The sequence below is a fragment of the Diuraphis noxia genome, unplaced genomic scaffold (assembly GCF_037042655.1).
Source record: "Diuraphis noxia isolate RWA-SAM2 unplaced genomic scaffold, SU_Dnox_SAM2 contig0004, whole genome shotgun sequence".
In the NCBI taxonomy this organism is placed as follows: domain Eukaryota; kingdom Metazoa; phylum Arthropoda; class Insecta; order Hemiptera; family Aphididae; genus Diuraphis; species Diuraphis noxia.
In genome coordinates, this window is record NW_028301714.1 from 66,966,219 (window position 1) to 66,994,212 (window position 27,994).

Here is a 27,994-nt window from a genome sequence, read left to right on the forward strand (position 1 = left end):
GACAGAGCACAAAAGTTGGTATATCGACCCAAAAAAAATAGAGCGCAATTGGTATATTAAAATGTCATTTTAAGCGCAATTGGTAAACTCCCTACTGGACGAAATAACTTACCAAAATTAATTGATTTGGTGAAAAATCAAAAAATTCATGCCCAGATTACCATTAAAATGTTTTCTTTTGTTATCTTTGCGAAAAAAAAGTTGTTAAACTACATGTATAATTATTTTGGTTACCTGATATTATGGAAGTGACTGGTACCTTTTGGTAATCATTTGGGACATAAATACTAATAATATGTCAGAAACTGTTGAAACTGATGCATTAATTATATAGTCACTATATAAGCATAGTTTATTACCTAAATATTTCATTGAACACCAACAATTAAATTAAAAATGAATAAGTAATTTGGTTTTGAATATTATTTTATGTTTAATGAATCTCATACCAGAGTTTAAAATATAATATCAACATATCATCTCGAAATTATACACAGCAATACATTTATTTCACAGATTCTGTAAAATAAAAATATTTCGTACAATAAAACAGTGAAAGAAAAAAACTTGAGTAATATTGTATTATATTATTATGGTATCTCATCAGTCATCGTTATGTGTTAAAAGTCATAGTTATAACTTATAACCATTGACAAAAGATATGTATAAGAAAATAGCAGCCGTAAAATCAATAGTTTTACCATATTTTCTCAACTCACAATCTAAATGCTCAAAAATATACATGACCTTCAACATTTATAAGACACGAGGGAGGGATATTTCCAATTTACTAATTTGGTTAAAAATGCTTTAAAAGGCCGACGCCCGCAACTTTTCTCTATTAGTACTTAGTAGGTACCTAAATTACCTAGGTATCTGCCAGTAGTTAGACTTAGACAACGATGTGATCGGAAGAACAATAGTATATACCTATAGATAGAAACGGATTCCCCAAACAATTATCTAACATTGTACATTGGATTATGAACACAATTTAAATAAAAACATTATTAAATATTTAAAATTTGGACGATCATGAAGCACAAATTATTTTATCTAACTTTATACTGTTAAACTTTAAAAGGTAACTTTAAAAAAAAAATTAAGACTATAATATGTATACAGAACAAATATTAATTAATTTACCTATTACTATGAATATAGATGTATTACACAAAAGGGATGGTTCAGTAAAGATATACATTATCTTGTATCGCAACACATTTTTAAGCTATGAATCGATGAGTATTTCAAAAATAATGATAACTTGATTACATTTTTTTAAAAAAACTTAGAATACCTATCGTTTTATTTATTTTCATTATTATTTGTAAAGTTTATCAGTTATGAACGAAAGCAACAATTGTTATTTCTAATTATTATATTTTATTCTGAGCGGTATATTAGTTATTACTTGTAGGTTTATTTAACATTGTTGAGTGCATGCACGGTTATAATATGAAAGTAACAATTAAGATATAGATAATATCATTGATTAAAATATTTTTATTATTTTTCCATTAACAAAGTTTCAGATTCAATGACAAAAATAATTCGTTATAAAGGCTTAATAATATTATCTTATCATTAAAAATTTATTCATACACTATATTTCAAGTTTGTGTTTTTTGGCACCTGTAGAACGCATAGGTATATGCTTCTTCTTCGGGGCTTATAGGTACATGATCTGACAAAACGACAAGAAACTAATTATTTGACTTAACTTTTGAAAAAATGTACTTTTCAAAGACAACTAGTTTATGTATTATTTGTTCGCATATGACTACATTTATACATTTATGTAAAAAGTTAAGTTATACCTACACATCTAATAAACTATCTATAAAATATAATAAAATGTATACACAATAAGAATTGGAAATTTATAATTATTTTATATTGTATAAATTGAGCACATATTTAATTTTTTGATTATTTTATACTTCGACCATATACATAAATTGATAATTACATCAACAATATTTAACTGTATACCTACTAAAAAAGTTTTGAAACATTCTTTAACATAGTGAAGTATCAATAATTTAATATTAGGAAATTCATTTTAAAGGATTTCGCTTATTCCTGGATATATTATATATGCATTTTTATAGGTATATAATATTAATTCTAATAAAAAAAAATTTACAATTTAATTAACAATAGTTTGATATATAGTTATAAAACCTTAAATCATATACAATGGATGAAGCCATCGGGCTAATTCTTGAAGCCAGAATAACCCAGAGCCCTGACTGTTTGTGCGCATGCGCGCAATTCTGATTGGTTAATAAATTATCACAAAAAATAATATGATCATAATATCATATACTATACTATTATCAGTCATTTACGTATGCGCAGTAATAACCAAGGCTCTAGCGTTTTCAGTCATTTTGGCTTCAAATCTAATACACAAGCATATACCGAGTGGCTACATCCATAGTATATGATCTAAGTATAAAACTATTCGCGCATCTAATCTATTAAACTAATATTGTAAGTAAAAACACACACACACACATATATATATATATATATATATATATATAATATATAATAATATATATATATATATATATATATAATATATAATAATAATAATATATATATATATTGTATTTTAAATGTGCATCAAGTACATGTGTAATCTAATTCATTGAAGGCAAAATAAAACAAAAGATAAACATCCGTATATCAAGAAGATAAAATTAACAAGAACTTGGTTCAACTTAAACCAAGTATTTGTTCGCAGGTATGTTTACCATGTAGAAGTTTCACTTCAAGTGAAAAACGATTCGTTAAGTTGGACCTTCTTTCTATTTCCACAGAAGTTGAAAACATTTATATTTTTATTACCTAACTAATTGGACTGCTCAAGGAACTTGAGTAAATAGACTGAACTGAACAGTAGACAAGGTAAATTTTAACTGCTATGTTACATCAATGATTGAATTTATGGTTTTTCATTTAAGTTTGCAACTTAATATTATGATAAAAGCGTGATACGCTAAAAAAAAATTGAAAGCTAACAAAAATTCTAAAATTAGTGCAAAACGTGTTCATGAGTGTTCATTTTGTGACAGTCAAATATCATATAGATTTTTTTTTTTTTTTTTTTTTTTTATTTTTTTTATTAGCTATTAGTATACAACTATGACAGCTCGACTATTACAGAATCATATAGATTTAATGATACGGCTTGTGTAACATTTGTGCTATTTTTAATCAAGGCGCTTAATGGTATGTATGAATCGATGTTGTCACGCAAATTTCTAAACCTAAAATTCGACAGAAATGTCAAGAGGATATTTTCTGGAGCCACGCAAATAAATAATTGGTTGTTTACAGACATACAATGTGCTTAATATTGGCCAGTAATTAATAACATAGGGTTGTTTCCAAATCACGATCGAAGGAAAGGCGTGAATTTCCTGTACGAGCATTAAGAAGGGGAACGCCTATTGACGGCAAAAGTTAAAATCTGATAAGAAGAACCCGGGAGAATAACGAAAATAAAGGGGAAGTGAGGAACTCAACGCCTTAAGGCCGGAAGCGAAAACGGCGCTTAATTTTAGTATATAAACCCATTTAAATTTATGACCCAGAAATCTTTTGCCTACATTCAGGGAAAAGTGATGAAAAATTCGTAGTAGGTGTAAAATTGTTTTCAAAAACCATAGGTAATTTTATTTAAGGTAACTGACTATAACAGTTTATTATTTAGTTGATATACACACGTTTAATACAAATTATTAATAAATATAATATAATCTTCTGCAGGGTACTACAAAACAAAATCATTAGTAAAATCTGACAGTTTTATACTCAAATTATATTCTAGGGAAATCGAAAAAGTTTAGTTTAAATAAATGTATTTTTAAGTACCTACCCATCACAGATATTATTACGTACTTTCAAATAGATTATTTTTTAACATTATCACTAATATAGTACTTACTTAATATATATTTAAAAAATTACTAGTTGAGGCAAAGTGAATGAAATCTAGAAAATTAGCTAAACATCTAAAATCAAATAGGAATATAAATTTGGAACACTAAACAAATTATTTAAACAACTTGGCATTTAAATGAAAGGTTTTTGACAAACAATTCTTACTAATTCAATCATTTGATTTGATGAAACATACAACATTAATCTAGTATACTTTTGGATTACACTCACGCGTAATAAAAGTAGTGACAGAAAATGGCACCTTTAAGAAATTTTATTGAAAATTGAAATTACACATAATATATTGAAGTAATATACTCATAGTCAAAATTATGAGGATTTACCTAAAATTATTTTTCATAGGTAATAAACCAAATACTCAATATAGATCAATGAATGGTAAGAAAAATAATGGTAGGTAATTAATAATTCAAATTTATTTTACATTTATAAACGTACAATTTTATCGATCTTATACTAGCCTTAATTTCTCAAAATGTTACGCAATAACAAGAATATGCCTTGGTCAATAGGTCAATATTATATAAGTGACATATTCAAAATTCATAAACATAATTCAAGTTAAAAATTAAAAATACCTGAACAATTATTAATATTCATGTATTTAATAATAATAAAAAATATTCATTAGGTAGGTTAGGTAACCTATTTTAGTAACCTATTACTAAAATAAAAGACTAATTAAACACTAAAATAATTTATAAAAACACAGTATAAAAGGAATCTTTTTTAATCAAATTAAATTTCCAATTTTTATTTTATGATTTTAGTCTAAGTAAAATGTTTTCCAAAATCATGCAGTTTATAAAATGAAACTAATCAATCCTACTTACGTACCTAACAACTACATATATATATTATATATATTGGTAAACTGGTATAAATATATATTAAATTATTAAATTTAGAGAAGTATTAGCGCTAACTAAAATTAAGAGAACAAGATCATTTTTTTCTTAAATAAGCCATAAACATAACAAAAAAAAAAAAAAAAATAAGAAATAGGGCAAAATATGATAGAACTTAAAGCGACACATCATCATCCTGCACTTTATTTCGTACCCACCTATATAGACATAAAAATTGATAGTTTTTGAGTGTTTTAAAGTATGTGGTTGATTTGAGGTATATTCTCCACCAACGAGACCGACATATATAATCAAACATTATTTTTGCTGGCGTGAGATTGGATTGGATTTACAATTGATGCGATTTTTCTTTGCCGGCGATGTCGATGTCACCGAACTTCACCGGATACGCGCAACGAAGCCGGTTGTGCTCTAGTAGAAAAATCGCCGGACAGACGACCCGACGTTTATTATTCCACATTTGTCTATATCGGTTGCACACGAGTACAGAAAAAAAGTGGACGGAGAAAGAGAGAACTAATTGCCTACCATTATTCACACGTCGGAAAGGTCCTTTGAAAGGGTTCCAGTTTGATTAAAAGCTGTCGGTAATGTTGAAAAATAGTAGTTCACCCACTACCACTATCGCGAATTACGGAAAAATTGGTAAAATTTACGAGAATTGGTGACCGATGGATATACCATATACATATTCACTAATGCACTACATATATATTTATATATAGGTAGGTACTATTATAAATAGATATCCATAAAATTAAATATACCGTTCTAGTTTAAAAAAACTGATATTAAACTATAATATATAATATGGTAAAATATAGGTTAATTTTTAAACAGAAAAATAGTAAAAGCACGTTTTTATTTTAGCATCAGTTAGCATAAAGTAATGAAGCATTTTTAAATGTATATTTAGAACAAGAAACCATTATTTTCCATGATTTTATAAAAGAATGAGGATAGATTATTAGTTTTACAACGATGTATTTTTTATTCGCAACAAATATTACTAGAAAATTACACAGTCCATATAAAAATATTTTAAGATGCACAAGAATATGGTTTTATATGAGTGGCTCATACGAATTCAGAACAGTACATTTTAAGTTATAATATTTAATTTAAACTTTTAAAGCTAAGATAGATAAAAAATAAAATTATAAAGATTCATTCCATGGGGTGTTTCGTTAATGAATCTAAATATCAGCACCAACCGAAAATCTGTGTAAACTTTTAGTCTGCATCTTTAAACTTTAAACTTTATATGGATGTATATTTAAATATACAAACGTTATGATTAAAATGTTTTCTCTATTCTTTTTGTATTATTACTATTTTGATAAAAAAAACAACATTTGTTAAATGATAATCAATCTGGGAATCAAACTCCAAACAATTTTTTGAGCACCTTTACATAAATAGTAGATTTGATTATAGTAAATATAATTTTAATCAATGAATATTGTATACTTGTTTATCATAAAAAGGATTAAAAGGAGATCAGAAATGTGTAGATAAAATTGAGTATGACCAATCACACAACTATATTAATTAATTTTAAAATGTTATATTTTTTTTAAATATAAAAATGGAATTTCTTGATAATTAAAAGAAAGAAACTTTTAGGCTATTAATAAATGTTTAGGTATTTTCTTATAAGTCTAATAAAAATTATTCATTTTTCATTAAAATTTTAACCATCAGCTAACATAAAAAATTGATAAAAACAATATAATTTTTAAATAATTGAAATGATACATATTTCATTTATTTTCAAACCGAATCAATTTCGTTGTTAACACGGATTAGTGAATTTTGATCAAAGTACCTAAACAAAAATGGCCCTATAAGAGTGAGGATTTCAATTAGAATGTTTGTTTAAAAATAAAATTGTATAGGTACTTTGATAGATAGTGTCAAGAAATTATTCACACAACCGTTCCTGCGTTTAAACAAGATATAAATATTGTAAAATCTGGTCGGAAATTTAACAACCATAAATGACTTTCACACGCACACATACGAATACGCATGAATAGTCACAATACTGTATGTATTTATATATATATATATATATATATATGTACTCACGCGTTGCAGAAGGAAATGTATTATTATAATACCCGTCGGATAGTGACGAACGCCCTTTTTTTAGAAGTGTGTAGAGAGGATGGGAGGTGAACAAGAGCGTTCATTGTGCATGGGATATAATACATATATGCTATACTAATAATAAAATATGAATGTCAGTGTAATGAATATCATATAAGGATAGCATGTGTGTACGCATATATGTGTATATAGGGTGCAAAAGTCGACTGATACAATAAAATTAGCTTTTGGCAGAAACCGCTGCAACGTGACCGACGCACGTCGTTTCCATTGTTGCAGAATGAGTGACATTGTTGTAGGAACATATTTCCCCGAGAAGCTATCGTATATGTATATACAAAGTGTCCGTCACACGATAGGTATCTATCTCAAAACTTCGGACACATAATTTCATTGGCTTAAATAACGACATGATTAAAATAGTTAAATAAATCATAAATATTCTAAACATTTATTTCGTCAAAATTTTAACTTCCAACAACATACGAGGAACGTCGCATTAATTTTTCAAGATTTTTGTTTTCCAAACAAAAACTTTATCATACGATATTCTATACAAAACCGAAAACCAAAAATTAATTTAAAATATCTATAGTTTATAAATAGTACAAAAAGAAGCAACGTATTTTGAGAATATATCATGTCTATAATAAACTGATGAACATTTGTTGATAATTACAAGTCTACAGTTCTTCATTTTTGAGTTACAACAAATAAACCCTTAAATAAACACAATTGATTTTGAAAACTAGAATTGCATAAATATAGTCCGCGCAAAATTTACTTTTTTTAGTATTTACTGGTGTTATTTTAAAAACGGGAGAAGTTTTAGTTTTGACCAACTAGATCCAATTTATAACTAGAAACCACTTTATAAGTTGAAGATTAAATTATTTCTACTCATCTATTAGGCGAAGACTGAAAAAAATAATAGGTACATTGTTACACCCAGAATCTATAGCCATATTTTAGTATTTTACAAACGATATTCTATAAATCAAAATTAGAACACCAAATAAAAATAAAATTGCCATCCTAATAGTGAGTTTTATAAATGTAAATTCCTTAGAAAGTATAAGATAAATAAAATCAATAGAACTGTTTACTAGACAGAAAAGATTTATTTTTAGCTTGGTGTTTTTTTTTTTTAAATACATGATAAAAAAATGTAGACCCAATATAAAAGATATAGAAATGTGAATGGTGAGTGGTTTATATACAATATATATTCAGCTCTTCTGTCACAAAAAAAAAAAAAAAAAAACATCTTATTATATTGTCCTTTATGAATGTGTACCATCAAAAAGACAGGTGCATTGATGTATTTAATTCTCCTACCACTTACCTGATATAGCAAAAGCGAAGGGTGTTTATATATATACAGTATGGGCGCTGACACGCTGCTGTGTTATTTTCTTCTACCTATGCCCTCGCGGCTATACGAATAAACACCATGGTACACTAGCTGCTGTACCTATATACAACATAAACTACCTACAACGAACATTTTTCTTTTAAATTATATTTTCCTGGTTTCACCGTACATTTGGTAAATAATGTATTTCATGGTTCACGTAAGTTATCCGTAATGCGTTCGTGGGGTCCGAGTACAATAGATTTTTCGATTGGCTATTTCCCAACTGTGAGAACAAATTTTGTAAACGTGTGATGTCGTGATCAAATAAAATAAACTAATCTAAGCATTCATGTTGACGATGTTTGAAAAAAAATAGTTTTTGTCCATTAGAAATTATGACACGTCCCTATTATATGTACCAACATTGTGTCGATAATCATCAGAAACAAGTAAAAACCAATAGTAATAATTATTACTTATAAATATAAGCGATATCAAATAGTAATGTGTTATAGGTAATCATAATCAATATTACAAAATACCTGTGGGATAATGAAGATATCAACGATTTAGAAATAAGCAGTTAGAGAATTAAGAAAGTTCGTAGTAAAAAAAGAAATCATCATTTTATCAAAAAAGATTTAAAATAGCGTCATACCTTTACATATTAAATGGTTATACCGATTGTAAAAAAAAATATTAATACAAAAAATAGACATTCTTATACTTATTATTAGTTATTATTTATTACCATTCATCAATTCGATTGCCTTAATGGCTTAATACGTGCATCATCGTTATCTAAAATACGAGTGATATTTAAATACGAAAACTATAATAGGTTAAACGAATACTCATACCTGACTTATTAATGCTATATGCATAAAATATAAAAACTAAAAAAAAAAAAAAAAAAACTATAATTAATGTCACGATAAAATAAAAAATATGAAATAAGTTAATTTCACGTATAGAAACTATGTTGGGCAACACTAACATTAAATCGAGATAAAGTATGAAGAATAAAATATTATTATTAATACAATTAATTTTAACGAGTAAATTTCTTGATAAGTAGGTACACATCAGCAATAAGTAAAATCACGGTGCATGTGAATGAATACAGACATTTTTTTTTAAACGATACGATTTCTAAGTATTTTATCAAGACAACTAGTCATCTGAACGGCCTTTAATATGTCTAACTGATGGATTATTAAAATAAAAAGTTTAACTGATAACAACGAATTTATATTCAATAATATTTCTTTGTAACTTCTAAATATTTAAAATCAAACATTTTTATAATGGATAATATACATTTATATGATGTACTAATATTATATGTATATTTGTATTAAACACATAAAAATGACATCGGATAATTATTTAAAATAATCCCAACCAATAAAAATACATTTATCCTGTATCAAGCCTCTAAGATAGGTACAAAGACGAATTAGAAAGATAAAGAAACAACTTTTTTTTTAAATAAATAATAACAATACGCGTATTAGTGGTATCAAATGTAGGTAGGTACTATAGTATTTTAGTAATAATACTTTACAAATTTCCAAAAAGCTTCAAAGCAACTGTAACAACAACTACAGGTAACTTAAGTAGGTAGGTACCTAGCCATTTCTATAATTTAATCTCTAGTATTAAGTTTTATATGAAATTTGCATGAAACCACAACTACTACGTAAAACCATTAACAGATGAATATAGATAACAGTGATAACTATTACAATTTAAGTTGTTATTAATTGTTCAATACATATAAAAAATATACAGTAATAATAATTATTTATCTTAAAAATAAACCAAGCGTCAAGCGGTAACCGTTTGAGCAAGCAATTCAAGGAAGATGAAGATTTTTTTTTACTTTTACTATTATAATATTTAAGGAAGTACTTTCCCATTGATAATTTGTGAAAAAAAAAATGTACAATTTGTACAAAAGAGGTTTTTTTGGGGAAAGGCAAAATACAAATTCTCCTCGCCTACTTTTTTCTTCTTTTAAAAATGTACTGAGAACTGTGTAGCCTGGAATATTAGGTATATTAAGAAATATATATATTAAGAATGCATATTGCATTAATTAAAGAATCATTTTTTAATAACGATATAATATATTTTAAAGAATCATTAGAATCGTTTGTAAATATTATTATTATAATTATTTATGTTTTATTTATAATTCAGCTACTATTAGGTACTATTTAACACTAAGTAAAAATAGTAAAATACATATTTTTCTTCTTTAAAACATAACAATGAGTGTTGATTTAAGAAATCATTTTGAGAAAACAAAAACTACACACGGGCGAAGTCGGGTAATTCAACTAGTAATTTATATAAAGCAGCAGACAAAAGTACGTTTTTAAACAATATCTTCACTGTAAATTAATTTAATAAGCCCATTAATAACACATAATAATTAATATAAACGCATTAAACCTACAATGCTAAATTGAAATATTTTCTTGTGAACACGATTATAAAAATACAATATACATTTAAGTTATATGAAATTATTCAGTTATAAATTCTATTCATATGTGACTATAATATACATAATATACACAAAATATATGTGTTATATATTTGCATATCTATACCTATTGTGCTATAATTTTAGCAACACACAGAATTTAAGGCCTAAACTTAAGCCAAATAAAGTTGAAATAAAATATAAAATGTGACCTAAGTAGTAAATACTGTCTACCTATATGAGTTATTATAATCACAAATAAATATAATAAAAAATGGTAGATATAAAAATAAGCAATAATGGATGAAATAACAAATCTTAACAATGTAAATTTTGCTACAATTTTCTTTTATGTTTATGCTCTGAAAAAAATCCTATAATATTCGTAAAGCTCATCACTAAAAATTAGTATATCATATAATAGATATTATACTATTATACTATTTTAAGTGCCTATATGAAAAGTATAAATTTTTGATTTACACATTATTGCCTAGTATCGAAATTAAGATAGGTTTCTTTATGCCCCCCCCCCACATGTTTTTGAAGAACAATTAATATTTTTCAATGACTTCCCACGGATATGTGTAGGCGCCCGCATAATTACTATACACCGAAGGAGAATTAAACTGCACAACAGTAATGTTTCGTCCATTCGGCGAACCATCTGAGCCCATATTATAATAAACATGAAATGCACAAACCCCTTTTGTCAGTATTTATTTATTTTTTTACCTTTTTTTTATTCTTTTTACTTAAAGTTTTGAAATTTTAGTCACGTACAAGGCGCCGAAATTCCTATTTAGTTCTTGGCGATTTCGCGTAATACTATGTTTTGAACTAATTTAATTTAAAAAACCACTTTCAATGAACAAAATGTTACCATCGGTAACACTTAGTGAACAAAAATTGTCTATAGGAAATCAATAATATACTTCACAAAAGGTTTCGACAATGGCTAATATTATTATGTAATTTTTTACAAGTAATATGTATGTTGTATAAAAACATATTTACCAATTATTTATTAATTAACACGGTTCATTATAATTCATAATTATAACTACCAAGTGTTAAAAAGTTATTAAAAATACATTCGTATCAGTATTAAATGTTTGAAATAAACATTTGGAATTACTATTTTCCCGCTATTTTCTTTATTATGTTATAATTGTTTGATCAAATATAATGTATATTCAGGATAAATAAATAGCACAGAATATCAATTACTGAATTACCTATAATCAACCAACAGCTAGGGATTTACTTAGCATTTTAATTTGTATACCTATTTATACTCGTAAATATTGTACTTTTGACATAATTATATAAAAAAAAAAAAATTAAAAAAACAATTATTGATGATTTTGTGAATAGTTATAATACAGGGTGATTCTTTTAAGTGGGTACACTAATTATCTCGAAAAGTATTTACTTTTTTCAAAATATTTTTTTACATGGCTTCAAGTTGTTAAAAAATCAAAGTTTTTATTAAAAATTATATTTTTAAATATTTTCTAGCCTTATCATTTTATAAGTTTTTTACTTTTTTAAATGTCAACATAGAGTTTTAATTTCATATTCTAAAGCAGAATATTTTTCAAAGTATTTTGATTCATAAAAATCGAATTTAGGGCTAGTAGTTTTTGAGTTAGTATTTAAAGTTTTGATTGGCAGAGTGGAATGGTACGGGGTTACCCCGCAAAATGTTTGTCCACTACTCCGTTTGTCTAAACTTTAAATACATATAACTTATAAACTACTCGTCCTAAATTCGATTTTTATGAATCAAAATACTTAGAAAAATATTGTGCTTTGGAATATGAAATTAAAACTCTATGTTGTCATTCAAAAAAGTAAAAAACTTAAAAAATGATAAGGATAAAAAATATTTAAAAATATAATTTTTTAATAAAAACGTTGGTTTTTTGACAACTTGAAATCATGTAAAAAAATATTTTGAAAAAAGTAAATACTTTTCGAGATAATTAGTGTACCCACTTAAAAGAATCACCCTGTATATTAAAACTTATTATAAAGCCATTTAATAAAAATTAATTATATAATCAGTCCACACAAAATATAAAAAAACCCTCGATAAAGCCAAATGCGCTATAATATGGATCTTATAAAAACTTCAAACAATTAGGCAGCAATAACAAATTCAGAACCTTTTGAGCAATTTAATTTAATTTGATCATTGTTATCTGACGCTTAAAATTTTTTCATAGTTTATGGTAATTGTAGACAAATACTCGTTCAAAAAAGTATAATAGTATAGGTATTATTGAGATGACTATATTTTAAAGTCAATAATTATTGTTAGGTATGCTATTATTTATATGTACCTACCCTGATTCATATTTGAAATTTCTCTTTACTTTTAGATTATGAATAATAATACTTGTTTAAATTCTGTATTTTATCGAGATACAACAATATGTATACTCGTATGTATATATTCCCTAGTGAATAAAACAAAACAAATTTTACGTATATATTTTTATATTACTATTATTTTTTATAGTTCAAATAATGAATGATATTTTTTTAAGCCAGTTATCATTTTTTTCGAGCTTTGGGAATAAGGAAAACCGTATAAAAATAACATTCTCGAAAAACGGAAACAAAAATTAGTTTTATAATAATCGTCCAACAAGAAGTTAAAATCCAGAGAAAAACTTTGACAGAAGAGTAGAAGACCGTAAATAACATCAAAACAGCTAATTTATATTTATATTTACTTATATATTGAAATGTATATTTAAAAAAGTACTCTGGTTGTCAATCAATTATAACTTATAAATAAAAGCAAGTGGTGACAGTAAAATATACTGTCAATCAGTTAAAAATATAGAATATACCTATTAGATGGTATAACAAATATCATCCCTATATTTTTTTTAAATTCAAATTTAGGTAAGACATATTACAATATTTCTAAATAAACCAAAGCTAGGTACTTATATTTAGAAAAAAAACCCCATCAATTACAAATCTATATATACCTATATATAATCAACTTTAATTTATTATTACGTATATAAATTTTAAAATTCTATCATAGTTACAAATAAAAAAAAAAAGGTTTTTCAACTATTTTATTTCTTGTTTCTTAATTAAGTTATATTTTAACAACAGTAATGAAATATTTTTAAAAAAACCATCTTCCTAGGAAAATTAATTAGTATTAATAATATTTTTACTGTATATAAACGGTGAATAATCAGATTCATATTTTATTTAACAATATGAAAACAACTTGGCATGATAGTTTTATTTTAGGTTAAATACACCTGATTTTTAGACAAGCTCTGTTGATTAATACATAAAGTCAGCTACCACGATTTATTGTCTTCATAATTAGTGCTAAGATAGAAAATTATACCTTGGTACCTCCTATTAGTGAACATATTTAATACGTTCTAATTAGATACGGTTGTCTCAACATAGAGGAATATAGTTCACACTAATTCTGCATAGTTTCAAACATCTAGAGAAATTAAAAAGGCTAGTCACAATTTCAATAATTAGTGTATACATTTTCTACAAATTTATCAAGATTTATTTTCTTTTAATATTAATATCCAAACATTTTGTGTTTAATGACCAGAGTGAAGTTATATTATTTTAATTACTAAAAATAATAACAGTCACACCAATACAGTAGTATACATATATAAATCGATTCACATACCATATTATAACACATCGAAATACTATTATAATTCATTAAAAAAAATCATCTATGCAAACTTAGAATAAAACAAATTCAGTATCAATTTAACCTTATCTCCTTCTGTATTATTTAATAAATTTATATTTTAGCTAAATTACATACAATTATTTTACAAGCACGAAGTCAAAAAAAATAGTCATCTGACATCGGCAATGTGGGATAGTATAGCGCTCAGAATATAGTGGACCGTTTTATTAAGTTCAATTTAGTTTCATTATAGGAACCACATGGATCGTCGACTTAGTAGTCGACTCCGCTATAGTTAGCGGAGTAAACAAAATTAAAAAACATTGTCAATTAATCAGGTCATATTGCATCAAAACTCTTAAGGAAAATCACTTGAATCATTGTTAATAACCTCGTATTTTAAAAATAAATAAGTCTTATTACTGGACAGAGGACTTGAAGCATTTGCATATTTGTTTTGCAAAGTCGCAAAAATAGCAGAGTACGATACAAATACATTTCATGCTTTCACAAAGCTACTTTTGAAATTTTATTGTGCATATAAATGCATATTTTACACTTTTATACGCTATTTTATATTTTTGGAGACATATTTAACTTAAATTGATTTTTTCGTCTGTGGCATTTTTATTTCAAACGATACAGTCAAAATGTTTGGATAAAAATTTATTTATTTTTAATTTTTGTGGTATAAATCATAAATGTATAATATGATTCTTGAGTGTGCACGGGCACACATTTTCGTAGAAGCGATAACGATCTAACGTCGTACACTATACTATACCATATCACCACTACAGCTTGGTGCGCCCACGTGGGCTTTAATTCGATTAGGATTTATTTATAAAACGTTTCTAGCCATGACAATAATCAATATTTTGGTATTTAGTCTCAGTCAGTTCTGCAGAATGTATATTCGTGTTAAAAAAAATTTAAGTGCATATTATGGGATTTTAAGTGCATAAGTGCTTGCATATTTAGAGCTTTTTTAGAACTACAAGTCCTCTGCCCTACTTATAACCAATACTTTTAATTTTAATTAAAGGTATTAAACTATTAAAATATTTTAACAACACGAAATGTTCGAAAATAATATCTATCTTATAGTTTGTGATTGGATCAAAAAGCTTCAAAATTTAGGTTAGGTTAGGTTAGGTTAGGCTTCCAACATATTGTTTCAATAGCAGTTGAAAAATATTAAAAATACATAGACACGATTTTTTTTTACAGGCATTTAAAGTTCAAATTTTGACTAAATGCATAAAAATTACGGCAATTTTCAATTATCTTAGATAGAAATGCATAACATTTTTTCTTTTTAAATCTAAGATTTGAAAATTTAATACAATATTCCTTATAAGGTTGTCTAACTTTATCAAAAAAAAAAAAAAAAATTCCACCGGAAAGTCAAATATTTTAATAAGTATTAATAATAAGTAATAATAATCTTTAAAACCGTCTCCGCTCAGAATCGTTTTTCTTACACAATAATATAATATCATTGGATTCAAATTTAATTCCATCCATTACAGTAACTTACTGACAGTAACTTACTACAGCAGAGCAATATCCACTTTCCTGAATGTTTTGCTTAAATATTAATTTCTTGAAAGAGTTTAACTTAATATTTGAAATCATATTTTACTTCAATTGTTTTTTTTTTTTCAATAAAATCAGTTAGTGTTGGATCATTTCGAGACCATTAGACGTCAACAGTTTTTAATACTTGAAAACTATTTGTTTTGTTAATGGATATTAGTACCACGGCGGTAATGTTTATGTTAGTAAGGTAAGCAACGAAGTCATCTATAAAAAAAACACCAAGGAATTCCTAAACCAAATTTATATTATTTTACCTACCTACTTTTCAATGCTAAGTAAGCAGTTATAAACGAATATTTGAATAATTGTCGTTACCAAGAGTAAAATTATTTTAAGCGGTACATACCTACCATTACATAAAAATATAAAATACATTATTTGAGTAAGGGGTGGAATTTAAAAAAATACTTAACTATAAAATAATAATGATATAAGAAGTAATATTATTAAAATTATAATAATTCTGAAAAATAATAATTACTACGGAAATTGTAGTCTTGCAGGTTATATTACTAAATTACTTGTACCTATAGGCATTATACTATTTATGCTAGGAACCAATTTCTTAATAGAAATTGTATGTACACAATATGGGAAAAGTAAATATAAACTAAATCAATCATTATAATCAAAATAGAATTAACCACCATCAGAGTGTGAATTAGCTTGAGCTTATTAAACTGAAATATTTCAGTGAATTTTATAGTGTTTTATTTTAATACTACAGCAAAAATAAGATACAAATCTGAGCGGAGATGGGCGTATATCATCATTCATCAGCATCTATTTCTAAGAATGTAGTCCAATAGTTGTATTTTATATTATATTTATATTAATATTAGTATTTTCATAACTCGGCAGGTTGAACTAATATTTGCCAAAAACCGTTCATAGTGGCATACGAAGGGGTATCGTTTTATCCCCTCCAAATTTCCTCCCACATTTGAAATGTTTTTTTTTCAATTTTTACTATATTTAATAATTTAACTAAGCGATGGGATACGTGAATGAATTATTTTTGAATGATTCTATAAATGAGTCAGTGATTAATTTTAAATCAAAACCCTAAAAACCTTGATTGAAATAAAACCCTGCATACTCAATTTATAGCATGTAAGTAATCCGTAAGTAACATACAAATAACATTATATAAACATAATGTAAAATATATAAATTACTTATAAGACAATACCTACATACCATAAAATGGTGTAATGAACATTAAAGTTATTGTAATATAATATTTTTAACTCATATTAAGGTGCTTGGGACAATTATAGCCATTCTGCAAAAATGATGTATAGTTATTTCATCTATTCACGAAGCAATACCTACCAAAAATTCAAGACATTTTTAATTTATATGATTTTTTGTTTAGAAATTATTACCTTGTTATTATCTTTGTCAACAATTAAAAAACATTGATATATATTTTTTTAATGTTCAAGTACAAAATAAATATAAACTTACAATAAGTAAAAATAAAATTCTTTTCAATCTCATAAGTAACTCAAAAGATAATGATCTCACGTTTAATTTGTATTCTATATTATCCTAGGTATACTTATGAAAAATGTATTTTACTCCTACAAATACTATATTTTAATACTACATTGATCAAACTCGATCGCACTACTATCCTCTTTCCACCGTCATAATATATTTTGACCTTTTATTTGCCAGCGGCATCGGGAACAGCTGCGGTAGCAATGTGCTGCGAGAAAGAAGGCCGACAGCCTACGCTCACGCCTCTTCATCTTCATGGTGCATAATATAATATAAGAACAAAACACAGACAAACCTCAGGCAGATTTACACGCGTGGATGGGTCGACCGGTTTTATATTATTGTTGTTTCATTCGTCATAAAAATCAAAATGCAGACACACATAACATATAGACTTAAACTATTATGTGCTATATAATGTATATTCCTTTAAACATTTGGTAAAGATCTATGGCATAATATGTGCCTTTAAATTCATTGCACAATTTGAAATGAATGCTTAAAAAACAAAGCACATCAATGTTTACATTTCGTAAAATGAAAACGTGGTGTTTAAAATTTCAGATTTTAGAATACATAAATACTTTCGTTTCATCAAAACCATATGAAGAATATCAATTTGATATATTTTGTTAGCAGGTACATACTACTTATTAGGTACTACTATATTTTTTATATGTGAACAAATTCAATAATTATTTTTTTTAAATATTGAAATGACGCTTACTTTATCAAACTTTTTTTTATTATTATTAAAAATAGTGAATTTACAATCTATACAATGGTATAATAAGTAAGTGTGATGACAAAATAACAAAATAACATTAATTACAGAAAAGGAAGGCTCCCAGCAGTACCACCTGACAAGAAATTAGGGTGTTTTAATTGTTTAGTATTTAATCAAACTTAAACAGATAATAATTTACGGATGAATATAACACATTTCTTAATGACAATCTTTTACAATCTCTTATAATTAGGCATTTAAAAAATAGTTGTTATTTGTTAATTATTACCTGGGTTATTACTCACAAGTCATAACAACCACAGTCAAAAAAGAGCATTTATCAGAATTTTTTTTTTTTTTTTTTTTTATTAGGAAAGAGCCCTCGGCAGCATAGGCCATTGGGCTTACAAAATATGAATAGCTTAAATTAAATATTTACAGTAAGAAACGTACAAGGGAGAACTTAATTCTAGATTTTGGATTGAAGGTTTGCTGTTGTGATGAATTGGATGATGTCTGTTATGGCCTTGGGATGATTTTGAAGTATTTCGGAGAGTGATTCGGAAAGGTTGAGGCTTGATCGGATGTTGTGGTATGTGCGGCATTCGGTGAGTAAGTGTTTAATGGTAATTTGGACGCCGCATGATGCGCATGTTGGAATTTATCAGAATTTATTACTATTTTAATTACCTATACATAAAATATTTGAAGACTATATTCCATTCGTATCTCCGTGTAAAATTAATTATAAATACAAGTTACTTAGCATAATGCTACAGTTAACGCTGGTTACAGACTACACAAAGTTTGACTATTTAGACGGGAATCAATCTCTATAAACATTTGAATACCTATTGGCTGTCAACACAAAATATTTTAACAGCTTAAATTTATTGGGCGATTCATGTCAATAAACATTCTGTAGGTATTTAATTTTGTCATTTTAAAACTATAAATACAAAAATCGAGAAAAATTACTAATTCTTCTTTATTAATATACATTTATTAACACAGAAACCAAGATATATTTTAAGATACGTATTATGCCTATGACTCCCTAGACGCAATATTTGAAAATTCAACGTTTCAATTAGTTATTCATATAATAGATGTAATAGAGTAACAACTCAGATGAATATCTTTATTTTTTAATATACCTACTGCATCCAAAATAAAAAATAAAAAACAAATAGGCAGTCAATCCACTGAGTATCAGTAATCCTGATATGCGTAGCATATTCATTCGTATTTAACACAAAATAACTTGTAGGTATTTTTGTTATTGTACATTTTTCTTTTTTTAAATTTCTGCAGATCAACCTTTATAGATGAATAATTAACATTAGGTAGACATTTAAATTGAAATAAGATAAATGCACTACTTATTATAATTATAATACATACGATGCAAGTATACAAATATCTTATCATCTTTTTTTTAGATATAACATAAACTGTGATTAAAATATAACTCTGGACACAATATATTACCATAACATAAATTAGTAATATTTCTATCGAAATATTCTTAAGTTAGACAACTGTTTTATCATTCTATACAATAACATACTTATTCCTTCCACTTTAAATTCTTGCTTTGTTTAAACCACTTATGACCCGAGAGCTTAGGGTTCCCGTAAATGAAAAAATGTTGTTGAGAGGAAATAATATTGACAATACGTGAAAAGGAATCGCTGTGTAACTGTTAATAATATAGTAGTTACCTACTATAATAGGACGCTATGAATAAAAAATACAAAAAAAATTATAGGTTTTAATACACAACTCCTTGTTTGGGGCGAATGAACATTTTCACAAGATCTTACTAAGAGTGTGCAAGTGTTAGAACAATAACAACTATTGTACCATTATTACTAGATATAGTACTTCAAACTAACTATTTTGGTTATTGTTATAATGATAAAAATTATTTAATTTAAAAATAAACTCTTATAGTATTTGTTTCTATAACATAATAAATTGTACTGTATTTTGTACTATTCTGTAAATCCAGTACAATATTCTATTAAGAAAATATGTATGCACCATGAAGAATAAATATAACTTATTCTTCATGGTATCATTGGTTATAAATACAGTATTAATAATCAATGATGGTATGTACTTAATTTTATTCACGTATTAACCCTCAAACGTGTTAGATGATTAAATTATTGTTCCGAGAACGGTATTTAGCAAATAACATTATTTTTCAAAATAACAAGTCTGTAATAGATATTTATAAATCAATATAATTCAGTTAACGTGAATAAATTAAGCCCCCAAGAGTAAAATAATTTCTATATTTTTATTTGTGGAATAAGTTTAAGTCTGTACCTACTTCATTAAAATAGTTACAATAAATTATACATCTGGGTAAAACCCCCGGTAAAACCTTTGTAAACTACCAATTCATAATTCTAGTAATATTCAATTTTCACATTACATTATTTCACAAGTTTAAACTTTAAATATAGGTACTAATGATCGAATCGCGAAAACACTACACTTAAGGCTGAAGCTACATTACTCCTCGATAAATATAAAAAAAAATTTTTTCGAGATTTTTTGCTTTGATGTCTGATTGCGAATTAATGTATGGTAAGTTCATTCAATGGAAGACCCAACAATAACGTAAATTGTATTTAAGTATAGAAAACCCTTATTTTAAATTATTTTCAGCTCAGAGTATTTTTTGGGGGGAGGGGGGAATGTATTTATAATTTAATTTGTGGGAAGAATTACTCAAACAAAAATTCAAAAATTGAACGGGAAACGTCCAAAAATCCCAATAATATCAGAAAACTATAATTAAAATTCACACTTTATTCTGCATTCTAAAATATGTCTAGGTAAGTATTTAAATTTTTAAGACCTTCCTAAAACAAATCGAATAACATTTTCATTTAATTCAAGAGACTACCCTGGAAATTTAAATCATAAATACACTGTAAATACCGAGGTAAACAGTAAATAAACATAATACAACAAAATTTTAAAAAGTAAAAACTTTATATTTAGACGAGAACGCGTTTAGAAAATATTTCTAAAACTGAGGATTATTAGCTACGATGTAACAACTAAAATAACTCATTACCAAATAATGTATATTAAATTTTAGCTACAAACTAAACATTGTATGACTAAAATATCAAAAACAACCTTCATATAATCATTGATTATAAATAATACTATTATAATAATAAATATAGTAATTATAATCAATGGTATAATATTATATATAAATATATTTAGTTATTTAGTTCCATACCAAGTTTCATAGTATCCATAAAATAAAAATATCATTTCTCACCCATACGAAAAATAAAAATAATAAAATAAAATGTATCCCATACATTTGACTTCCAATGATATTTAATATTTATGTTATAAGCTTGCATTCATATATTGTTTTCTTATAAGTTATGATAACTAAACAATTTATTTTATTTCATAAGGGCCATTAGGTATTTTATATTTAATTCCATCGTTTTCTTTTCATTCGATGTTAATCGTTAATAATAAATTATTAATTAAGAATAATACGTATTCTTACATTCAATTTTGTTTTAATCTCAAAAATATGTTTATATGGTCACTCAACTACTACTTATTTAGACTACCTATAAAGATAATAAAGATCACAACACAGCTAGACCAGTGTACCATCTCGTCAAAAAATGAAGAGATGAATGAGCGAAGTGTTCGATACATTTTTGATAAATTACACTCTTTCAGGAGACTTGTTTCTCGGAAACATAATACAAGTTCGCACAAAAACGAAAATATTAATCACCAAATGCGTCCAAGATAAAAAAAATATACAAAATAAAATTCTGACTATTTTCTGACAAAATTCTCACACAGCCCATTTCAATCATCGTATTGAAAAATTAACCGTATCCCAATAGTCAATACAACAATAAACTATAATAGTAATAACAGGTATACGTTATTATTATTATCCGGATGCATTGAACCCTTGGTGTGATGATAATGATGATTATTATTATTTATTATTATTATTATTATTATTATTATTATTATTATTATTATTATTATTATTACTAGGTACTATTATTACTACACCATACATCTATATGATACGAATACACCGGCTATTATAGCGCCGACCAGCGGATGGTCTGTGTCCGTCTTGTGTTTCATTAATCGAAACGCAAGACGAAACTATACGTATTTTATGCACCTTCAGAGGGAGAACGTACAGGTTATAAAGACGAACAACGGTTGAGAAACACAGTGGTGGAATAGTGCCAATGGAGGAGAACCAGACCGAAAGACTGTATGCGCACGCTTCATACGCTTACACGATATTATTATTATACCAATATATATATATATATACCAAATACTCTGAAACGACAAACAGCCCGAATACTGCCGCCATCATTTTAATTGGACAGCGGTTAGATGCGTATGTTATTATATATATCTATATGTAAATTGCGGTCGCCGGTCGGCAACTACAGTAGATGAATAGTACCTATGATGGAAATAAAAAAAGCATAATATACAAACGGGTTATATTTAACAATCAATTAGATATCCAAAAGTGTTAGAGTATTATTTTTTAAACACTATCGATTACTTACCTACTTCAATTTTTTTTTCTCAAAATGTAATATAACATTTAAGATTTTATTTTTGATTTCATTATTAATTACAAAAATGGTCATTTTTCAGCAGTATTCAGAGATTACATTCACAGTGTACATTTAACATTTAATACCTACACAGATAGACGTAGTACTACCTACACAGTGCGATACATTTTATGCATGAAACATACATACCTACACACATATAGTTTATGTACCTACTATAAGTTGTAATAATATCTGGTATACTTACGAATTTTTATTCATCATATAATCGACCAAACAACAGAAAACATTTCTATAAAAACTGATTTTAAACTAATGTAAATGATAAAAATCTTTCACGAGACGTGATCTTAACAAGTTTTTTCCTTTTTTTTCCAGAAATGTAGTTGGTTTTAAAATAGAATAACTACCTACCAGCTTATTGCTAACAACAAGGATTATCTCGAGAATAATAATACACATATCTTTTATACCAAGAGTATAAATAACCTAAAATATTTATGGAGAAAAAAATTGAAAAGTATGAAGAATTTTGGTGTTAAGCGCACACGTGGTATGATATAATACCTACAACTAAGTAATATAAAACGGGATATTAAAGGGAAATCGTGAAATACTCGGTGGGGCATTCTTTGTGTTTTAATATTATTTATTATATACTTGAAATTTGACCCAATGGAGACGGTAGGTAATACGGTTTTTTCAACCAAATTGTCCGGCCCCATAAAGCAGACCTGATTTCGTATGGCAAGAAAAGAACACTTGTTTTCTGCATGCACACAAATACATATTTTAAAGAGTAAAGACTATATGAATACCTAACTAACATAAATAAATTAAAAAAATTCACGCTCTATAATAATAATATGTAATAATTAATAATAACTAATAAGTGTATGATATAGAACAATTTTATGTTAAGCCACAACAATAGTAAGTACATAAAATATATTATATTATACGCTATTTAATGAATCAAATTTTGATCAACTAAAACGGGGGTAAAACATTGTATTATTATTTTTTTTTTACATACCGACGAAATCATTGAACTACACACGACCTTATTATATTCCCATAGAACATATGTATATGTTTAGCTATATGTACACATAATAGAAGAATTTTAAGGGTTGATTTTCCATTATCTGTAGCACACAATGCTAGTTTCACTTTGATTGCTCTAAGCCATGACACAAAACGTAAGATCAGATTAACCGAGTTCAAATTCTATCTCATTTTCCTTGCTCTCGTTTAAGATACAATATATAAGCAAGTACATTATAATAAATTACACACGTTTCCGTTGTTCTACGTACCTACCTCCTATTCAGTTATTATTTATACTCCTGGCTATACATTTTTTGCAGATCCATGTTATGCAGGTAAATATACGACAAGCCTGTATTTTGTGCTGGATAGCCCAGGGGTATTGTGGGAGTCGGCGGAGAAGGAACGTGACTGACTACCTCGCTGTCTATGCTCAAGGATCATTCTAAACTGTTATTAACAGACAACAGTGCACTGACGATAAAAATGTTTTGTTTAAGGTTCTTTTTTTTTTCATTTCTCCGCTCATCCGATTAAGGGCACATTTTTTACACCAATTCTAAGATCTGATTTAAAGAAAGAATGAAAAAATAGTTTCCATGTTAGTCTTGGCAATGTTTTCTACGCAGAGATTCGGTCTGCTTTAAAAATAAATTGGGAAGAAATCTCGGAAGAAATAAATCTAAACGACACATGACGACGGTAATATAAAACGTCGTTTAGTTTGATATGCTATATAATTACATTTATTCACATATACCTATAAATATATTATTATACACATTAAGTACCTACTCCAAAATAACTGGAAAATAAATACTTATAGAAATGTAAGCTTCAAAGAGATAATGAGGTTTCCATTCTGAAATTGTCAACTTTGTTACATACTTAAGTACGTACCTATTATGGGATAAGTTTTTTTAAAGTACCTTCCTACTATACCTACCCATTAACATTTTTTTTTTTTAAATTTGTAACAAATTTCTAAATATTTCACAATGTATATAAAGTACCTAGTACCTACTATTTTAAAATAAAATATAGGTAATAGTTTGGATAAAGTTATTAAATAGTTGCAAAAATAATATGTTTACCAGATACCTAGGTACACACTTAGTTTGCACACTAGTTTATCAATCAATCTCAATTAAATGGTATTTAATTCAGTATAAGAACTATTATAATATTAGATGGTAGTTTAAATAAATGCCTATATTATAATAAATTACACTGGAAATATATACCGTATGTACATTAATATAATTTTAGTATTACAATCAATGGTGGATAGTACCTAAAGTAATTTCAAGTATTACCAAGATATTACACGATTATCATAAGTTCTATTTAAGTTTTATTTTTCAGACGATTCAATGTCATAATTTTTACCTATTTAATTCTTTTTGAGTTTAATAGATACGTAGACATTTACTGAAGAAATTCAAATTAAATGTATTTAGGCCATGTAGTGCCTACCTATATTAATTATTCGGGTAATTTTTAAAATCTTATCCAATTAAATCAATATATTTCTTATAGAAAAGAAAAATATAACAGTTTTCACGGTTACTTTCTTTCAAAACGGCGTTAGTCTTGTTTACTATAAATATATAATTATTATAGCTATCGCAATTAAACGTCGGCAGGGCAATGTTGTTGTTTGTTTTAATGTACAAATAGGCAAAATTGAAAATGGGTACCCACATTATTATCGTCGCTACTACCACTATTTTCTAGAGTATTTTCTTCACTCCTTCCCTAAGATAACATGTATCCACAAGAAGTTAGGTAACCCATTTAACACACGACAGTGACATTCGGTGGTTACTACGAGTAGATAATCAGATCCAATATCTGTGTAGGTAAGTTGTACACCTCACCAGTAACATTTGTAAATATTTTAATACACGCACACTATCAATTTCATGATATAAATTATCTATAAGTTAGCGGCTTCAAACTAACGTTGTAACAACAAGTAGCATAAACAAGATTCGATTAATAATTTCTGAAAAAAAAATAAATACGATGGTTATCTCAAAACATCTCATACCTAATTATTGCTTTTGGGTTATCTAACAATCAAGTATATTTTGTCAAACCGCTTAATTAAAAAAACAAAAATCTAAATTTAATTATCATATAACTATCTAATTCGTTGTAGCTATAGTTAGTAAAATTAGATTAAAACGTCAATCGTTTTTTTTCCCCAAAAGTTTTGAACGTGTTTACACGAAAAAATTTCGATTTTCGGTGGAATTATGTTTGTAGTGGAAACAAGTGAGTGAAAACCTCCATTTTTTTTCTTTGTAGGTTACGTACAGGTACTACGAAAGAAGTGATGTTTTGTCAGTAAACTACTAGTTGGGTGAAAAAAAGAAAACCACACGAGTTTTCAATCAACGTCAAGGATACATCCTAACTCGTTACACTCGATCCGTAACCGTCGACTCAGTTTTTCGACGATTGAAAAAAAATAAATACATCTTGGCGGGATCACCGATAACGACTGACAACCTAACCCATGCGCGGCTAAGCGTATTAAAAATGCAAAAATGCACAACGAGACCGGCAACAACAATCATCTTGTTGAATCCGCGCTTGATAACCAGTGATAACAACATGTCCGAATGAAAATGATAACAATAATATTGCTACACCGGCGAGGGTTATAATAAGGCGGTACCTACTACCTACCCAAGTAGGTTTTGAAGACGCTCCGGCAAAAACTCGTGGATCAGTGCTCAATAACTTATTGTTATCCGTTTGCAGTTTAATGATAATATTGCCAACTAGTTTTAAATTACACACCTATGGCCGTCGCACTACAACAAAAATTCTAAGAACCGGTTTCGACGGAGAACGAACGACGACCACGACGGACCTAACAGTCAGCAGCTTACTATTATACAGCCAACGTTAAAAATAATAATAATAAAAACAATACGATAACATTGTGCCGAGCGGTAAGTGTGGTAACACGGTCGTGCGGTGAGCTGCGCGTTTGGAAAAATTTAGCCGGTTGGCCTTACCTGCCTATCCTAACCCAGCCAGGTAATCGACGTTTAACATATTTCAGGCACGCGGACGCGCAACACAACGGGTGAGTACGCGGGAAAGGTGACGACGTCGAGTCATCGTCGGGACGCTATCGTTCGCGTCGTATCTCTTGTACACGCGCACACACGCACGTGTTTATAGCGGCGGCGAACCGCGAGCAGAAAAAAAAAAGGCATTTCGCGTATAATACCTGTGATAACAGTGTTGATTATCACTCGACGTAACGTCAAGAAACGCGTGCACGCGACACATAGGTTAGGTAGTATTTAGAGGGTATGTCTTACCTTTTTATTTTTTGCGTGTAATTTACAGTCGATTTCCTCGGACTTTGGTTTTCACGAACGGATAAAAACGACTCGAAAATTTTAATATTATATTAAACACCGTCGCGAGCACGTCGACGGAACATCTATATTATAATAGCACTTGTTAAACCACGACGGCAATATTGTCGCCGTAATATTGCCGATGCCGAAGAAACGTGAAAAATTGAATTGAAAAAAAGAACAACCGGTGTAAACAATGCGACTGGCGCGCGCGCACACACTCTCACACACACCACCGCTAGGCGCGTACGGAACACAACACAACTAACGTACACGCACGCACGCACGCACGTCAGGACGACGAAGACGACGACGACTACGGCACACGTCACACGGTACACGGAAAACGACCGTACGCGGCAACGGAACGCGAACGACTGACTATTCAGTGACTAAACGCCGTCTGTGTGTCCGCTGCGCCGCGCCGCCACCGCCGTCGTTGTCTCGCGCGCGTACGTACGCGTTCGACTCTTTGGCGGCGGCGGCAGCGGTGGTGGCGGCGGGCGCCGTTGCCAGCCGGTCGGTCTGTCCGTCGCCTACGTCGTCGTGGTCGTCGTTGTCGGGAACGCGACCACGGCCACG

At 27.8% G+C, this 27,994-nt stretch overlaps 1 protein-coding gene across 3 annotated transcripts in view; it reads right to left on the minus strand.

Annotated features, from left to right (window-relative positions):
- Nucleotides 1-27,786, minus strand: part of kug (FAT atypical cadherin kugelei) — a 164,230-nt gene extending 136,444 nt beyond the window's left edge. For all 3 annotated transcript variants that reach the window (XM_015522229.2, XM_015522223.2, XM_015522208.2), the window contains exon 1: nt 27,371-27,786. The gene's annotated coding sequence lies outside the window, so the exon portion shown is untranslated. The remainder of the gene's footprint in view (nt 1-27,370) is intronic.
- Nucleotides 27,787-27,994: the final 208 nt, after the last annotated feature.